The following is a 6,895-nucleotide window of genomic DNA, read 5'->3' as shown; positions in this document are numbered from 1 at the left end:
GGTAATAGGAGTAGCAGCACAAACTTCACATTTATGTTTGTAATTATTAACACTATAGTTCACGGTGTGGCTAAATAGGCCATTTTGAGATAAGAATTCAGTGCTATAGGCCAGTTCCAGTTTAACATCTAAGTATAAATGAAAAATTAATAACAATTAGAAATCGAGCTACACCTGTAACTTCCAACTGCTCCAAATTGACCCGAAACCAAGCGTTTCTCTCCTAATCGGGTATGCTTGAGACGCAAACTTTCAAGAAATGTAGATTACACGATGCCAAATCGCTACCAGAATGTTGCTATTTCTACAACAGAGCTTCAGAAAAAGATATGTGTTGAGATATGTGTGCTGTCCTCATAGTTACGGCCCTGTTTCTGATGTTTCTTTAGATAGGAAACGAGTTTGAATTCTGTAGAAAAACCGAGACTGGTTGCTCATATAGACTTCACTTTGCTATGCAAGCAATAGCCACAAGGTGGCATACAGAACTAAGGCATAGGCCTACATTTTCTGTCTGAGCTCGAAGCAAGAAAAAGGCGTTCAAACAACCCAAATGAAACATAAATCGTTCAGTAGCATAAAATTCGCATATTACCTTACAGTCCTAAGTAGGAAATTTGGTAGCCTGCACATGCCACTGTGGTAACAAAAAAGCTAGGGAGATCTAGCACATTACATAAATGGGAATAACAGGGACTAAAGCAATTATAACAGTAATACTGAGTGCTGGAAAAAACTGCTGACAATGATGTGGTGGAGTTCAGGAAATTCCGTAGGGAATAATTCTAGACAAGGCTTGATCTCCAAAAGAGTAGAGGTTGGAAGATCTGACAACCCACAGTTCCAATAAGGAGGATCCTGGAGCACAGGTGAGGGTATAGTGGTGAAGGATCCTGGAGCACAGCTGAGGGTATAGTGGTGAAGGATCCTGGAGCACAGCTGAGGGTATAGTGGTGAAGGATCCTGGAGCACAGCTGAGGGTATAGTGGTGAAGGATCCTGGAGCACAGGTGAGGGTATAGTGGTGAAGGATCCTGCAGCACAGGTGAGGGTATAGTGGTGAAGGATCCTGGAGCACAGCTGAGGGTATAGTGGTGAAGGATCCTGGAGCACAGGTGAGGGTATAGTGGTGAAGGATCCTGCAGCACAGCTGAGGGTATAGTGGTGAAGGATCCTGGAGCACAGCTGAGGGTACAGTGGTGAAGGACCCTGCAGCACAGCTGAGGGTATAGTGGTGAAGGATCCTGGAGCACAGCTGAGGGTACAGTGGTGAAGGACCCTGCAGCACAGCTGAGGGTATAGTGGTGAAGGATCCTGGAGCACAGCTGAGGGTATAGTGGTGAAGGATCCTGGAGCACAGCTGAGGGTATAGTGGTCAAGGAGAGCAGGGAGATAAAAGGTAGAATTTTAATTAGTTTCATAAGATTTTAAAAATATTTTTAAGTGCCTTGAATGTGAGGAGGAGAGTTTTGAAATTAAAGTGAAATTACGGAATCTGATGGATATTACATAAAATGGGTGTGATGTGCTGTGAGATTAAAGTGTGATTTAGAAGATGGGTGGCAGAATTCTGAACCTTTTGAAGTTTGTAAAATGAGTTAATACTGGGGAGAATAGAGATGAAATCAAGGCAGCAGGAAATGAAGACATGAATTAGCAGACAAATTGAGGGTCTAATCTCATCCATGGTGCACAAAAAGAAGTTTTAACAACAGTATTAACATGAGGTTCAAATGAGAGAGTTGACATCCAGATTTTTCACCAGTTTATATTGGGAAACAATTACTTTGTCAGTGGACAGTTATCAAACCACATTGTCTAAGAGTTGATTTAGAGCTGTTGAGAATAAGTCCAGTCTGATCACTTTAACATGAGAAAAGGACTTTCATCCTGAGTTTGATTTTTGATAGACAGGACAAATTCCTGGTTGGGTTGGTTATTGATGGAGTTAATCCATCAAATAAATCTGAATGTCATTTGCATATAAATAAAAGTCCAGTATAAAGTTATACATGATATGACCAAGCAGTAGAATCTAGATGATGAATAACAAGGGTCTAAGGATGGAACTTTGGTGCACCCCCCGAAAAGAACATGTAGAAGATGTATGACCTGAGAGGGCAATGCACTGTTTCCTATCTGTGATATAGAAGGATACCCAGCTCACATAGCCTAAAGAGAAGAACAGAGCAGAAGCTGTCAAACCTACTGGGCTCTTTTGATTTTCGAGCCCCAGATTCAGGATGTGCAGTTCTTTTGAGATGATCGTCTTTGCTAACAAGTTCCATATGCTTTGTACTTATTTAACAGGAACATCAACATTGTGTATTGGTCCTGTCTTGTATTTATTGTGTGGTATTATTGCTCTGTATTATATTGTTTGCACTCGTGTAGTGTGTTGTCTGTTGCACTTGTTTTGTGTTGCACCTTGGTCCTGGAGGAACATTGTTTCATTTTGCTATGTACTTGTATATAGCTGAAATGACAATAAATAAAACTTATTGTTAGAATAAAATCATTGTTAGTCCAGAATGGAGAAGATCTTGTCTTTTTTAGGCATGGACTCCCCATGCCATAATCTGATGATTCAACACTCTGTTCTACTCTGTAGAACTAATTGCCCTCTCTGACCTCAAGTTATACTTAATGTTGTTAGACAACATTTCCTTTGTAATAGTTGAAATAATAAATGGCAGCTTATCTCCTACTGTTCCTAACCAGTTCTGTATCCTACTGCCCAAATGATCTTGACAAATACACACATTCTGCTGCCCTCTCTCCACACCTCTTCAGCCCTATACAAACCTTCCCACGGCTGCTAATGACTAGCTCTTCTCTGATTACAACTGACTCTGGTCTTTTCTTTCAGAGCTGCTGTCTGAGCTCATAGAGAGAACAGAATGGATAGAAGAGAGACCTGAAGCACTTTGAACAATTAATTGTAAAACCTTCTTAGGAACCACACCTAGTGGTGTGTACCAGTCTTACTATTTTAAGTATCATGCTTGACCATTATCAGCTTTGTTGTATTGGAAGAAGGTAGTCAAAGAAGCAAGGACTCAGGCAACCGTACACATGTGCGCAGAAGAGCGAGATTTATTAGGGGCAAATTCAAAATCAGAGTTGTTGTAGCAGTCCAGGGTCATAGAGCTAACACAGAGAGTATGTGGATACATGACCAAAACGAGACAAGGGCTAGGATAAATGAAAGCTAGGAAACACAAAGCGTAACACAAACAAGGGAAGCAGGCCATGACAAAGACTAGGGAAAACTCCGGGCTAAGAAACACGAAGGCTAGGATACACGGAATACAAACTTACAGAGATGGGCTTTCAAAAACATTCACACACAGATTCAAATAAACAATGAACAGCCAAGACCAAGGCCACAAGGCAGGGTTTAAAGACATGAACTAAACGAGGGACAGGTGTGGAAAATCAAACGAGGGGCAGAGAAAACAAAACTATGGCATGGAACTAAATTCACAACACAGGGAAAACATGGAACACGGAAGACGCGAGGGACTAATTGTGACACATGAACACTATGATGTGCTTCAACAACAGCCAATGTACAGTCCATTCTCCACCAACTTCCTCTTGCCTAGTTGTCCTTTATTTGCTACCAGCACATGATGCCCCACAGACAAATAAGTACCCTTGATGTGCTTTTTACATTGCTGGGCTTGACATTGCTGTTCAGCAGTTGATTGCTCAGAAACAAACTTCATAACTCTCTTAGGACTGTGAGCATATAAATCAGAATCACCATCTTCGGGACTATTGCAAACCTGCTTGAATATAATGTCCAAATATGAGAAAGAATTCTACATATCCCAAAGACTCATGGACTAAGGCATTATAAATGAAGGTAAGAGTCTGGAGTTGCTGTGGCCATTTGTCTTTAGCCTTGAGAGGAAGACCACAAAGCACATTGCCTAATTTGCAATTGAATCGTTCTGTGCACCCGTTGTCCATAGGACAGTAAGCAGTTGAAAAGTGCTTTGTAAACATCAGCTAGATGAAGAAGCTATGTTGTCAACCTGCTCTCAAAATGTGTGCGTTGGTCAGAGGGTATTCTCTCTGGAAACCCAAATAAACAGAATATGTTACCCCAAAACCACTTATTGAACTGTTTTGCTGTCTGGTTGGCATAAGGGAAGGCATAAGCCGGCTTAGTGTCCAGAGTTCATTGTTTGCTATTTACTGATCAAAAATCGAAACATGCAAACTCCACTGGGACAGAATATTTGGTTCTCTCCAAGGGTGCATGAGCAGCAGGTTCTGGTGACTTCCCAGTGACAGATCTAATGACTCTCTGCATATCAGGCCAATACAATTGCTCTCACAGGCAATAGAGCATGTGGTCTTGACCCCAATTGCCTGCCAAATTGTGGATGCCTGGAAATGTTCTGTCTGCAAGACTCATAGGCAGGACATATTGAACTCTTTTTTGAGCAATCTGAGGACCTTAGACCCAACACCCTCCTTTTCTTGCCTAGATGGTCCCTTCTCAGCAGTAGCAATGAGAAGATGCCTTGGATCCTCCTCCTGACTTGGCTGAAGCTCCTCCATAGAAAACAGGTGTAGTGTTTCTTGGTTGTGTGAGATAAAATGCATAAGCCAACTGACGTAGAGTAAGTAGTAAATACATTTCCAATATTGGTATGAAATTGATTGTTTGATGCCTCTGATTGTGTAGAGAAAAAAGGGAGTGAGAATAATATTATTATTCTGTAGCACTAACGGGTTAATAACACATTTGATCCATTTCTTTGATTTTGATGTTATTATTAATGCAGTGATGAGTAACAATAAAAGTAAGAAACCAAAAGCTGAAAGAGTTGCACTGTCAGGGTGTCAGCCTCGAAAATGGAAGTCACAGTTATGTACAGACATGGAAAACAAATATGGGCCAGACGTAACGGCTCGAATAACATCATGGAGTAAATGCGGGTTTCCACCGGAAGGTTGTATGGGGATAAATAAACTACGACGTATACGGTATAATCTGAGGGAGGCAGAAAAGAAAAGACTGATTACAGTTGATTGGGGAGCATGGGAGAGTTGGATGGGGGGAGGCAGAAGAGAGAAAGAGAGGAAAAAGAGGGAGGGGGATGTTAACCGCATGTTTCCGATGCTTCAGTCTGTGCAGGTTTCCAAGGTTGATCCGATACCGACTCCTGCCCACTAACTCCTCGCGCTCCACCTGTAGCAGCAGCCCCTGCAGTGCCCGCCCCACCAGTCCAACCACCGGCCAAAGAGGAATGAGGGGCTGTGGTACCGGGACCGAGCCAAGAGCCGAGGCAACCCAGGCCGAGGCCAAAGCAAGACACTCCGGCGATGGTGGTGCAAGCCTATTCCGAAATCTCTCCCCCAGCCTACCCAGGACGACCCTTTACGACGACGCCATTGCAGCCATGTATGCGGTGGCTCTCGATAGTCAGCCATGGATGTGCAACCATGGCATTCCCAATGCGAGTCAACACTGCCATCAAAGCTGGCTGCAGCCAAGGGCCAGAGGAAAATGTGGGAGAATACTGTGGCAGACCCATAGAAGTCCACACTACAGGACAGGATGGCAGCGGGACCGGCTGAGGAGAGGTAATTTGCCTCAATTATGTGTATTGGGGAAAGGGGAAGTGTGCAGCCTCAGTGATTCTATCTGAAGGCCCACCTACTCACCAAAAGGAGTGTTTTGCCGTGACACTCTCACATCCTCATGTGTCAATCGCAAAACCGAGAGGCCTCGAATGGGAAAATTTGGGGCCTTGGGTAAGAGCAGAACAGGAAGTTACATGGGAAATTAATGAGCATGGAGAGGAGGTGAATAGCTGCATGGGAACAAGAAGACAAAAGGTGCAATTTACCCTCAAGGTTACAAGACATGTAGAGGTGGTAGAAGATCAGGGGATGGCAGGAACAGGCTTCCATTCCTCTTCCTGATTCCACCTTCCTAAAAAGGTTCCCAATGTGTTGTGGGCACGAGGGAAGAATGATGTAGGGTTGATTAAAGGGGTAGCACCATTAAAAATCACACCCAAGTCAGATTACAGGCCCAAGCAACATCAGTATGCCCTGAAATCAGAGGCCATAGAAAGCACTAAACCAGTGTTCAAAGACCCCCTGGACGCAGGAGTGATAGTGCCATGCCCGGATTTAAAAAACCAGGTTGTAAAAACTTGGTTTGTACAGGACCTCCAAGCAGTTAATACAGCAGTTAGATAAAGAGCCCCAAACATCCCAAACCCGCACACAATCCTCTCATCTATACCAGACGATAGTAAATGGTTCACCACAGTGGACCGAGCTAAAGCCTTTTTCAGTGTTCCATTGCATAAGGATAGCCAGTATTTGTTTGCCTTTCAATTCAAGGGAAAACCTTATACGTTCACATGCTTGTGTCAGGGGTATTGTGAATCTCCCATTATTTATAATGATGCCCTCAGAGACAGCCTAGTGCCACTCCAGTTATCAGAACGGCAGTGTGCTATTGAAGTATGTTGATGATTTACTTCTGGCCGCACCCCCCCCCCAGGAACAGTGTGAAAGAGATTCCTTGTGCTTACTCATGCACTTGGCCAAGACTGGCCACTGAGCCAGTAGGTCGAAGTTACAATTTGTACAGCCAGTAGTAAAATTCTTGGGTCACATGATTTCTTGAGAAGGGAAGGCATTGGCCACTGACCGTTCATCAGCCATCGCTCGCATTCCAAGGCCCACTACCAAACGCCAGCTGTTTTCATTCCTAGGAACGTGCTCATACAGCCACACCTTCGTTCCAAATTACGCACAATTGGAATACCCATTGAGAGCTATAGTCCCAACAGGGGGATCTCAAACCAAGGTGGAGTGGACCCCAGAGGCTGAGGAAGCATCCATGGGGTTAAAACAGT

This window comes from Electrophorus electricus, chromosome 12 (assembly GCF_041902795.1).
Source record: "Electrophorus electricus isolate QZ-2024a chromosome 12, ASM4190279v1, whole genome shotgun sequence".
NCBI lineage: Eukaryota > Metazoa > Chordata > Actinopteri > Gymnotiformes > Gymnotidae > Electrophorus > Electrophorus electricus.
Note: the sequence above shows the minus strand (reverse complement) of the source record.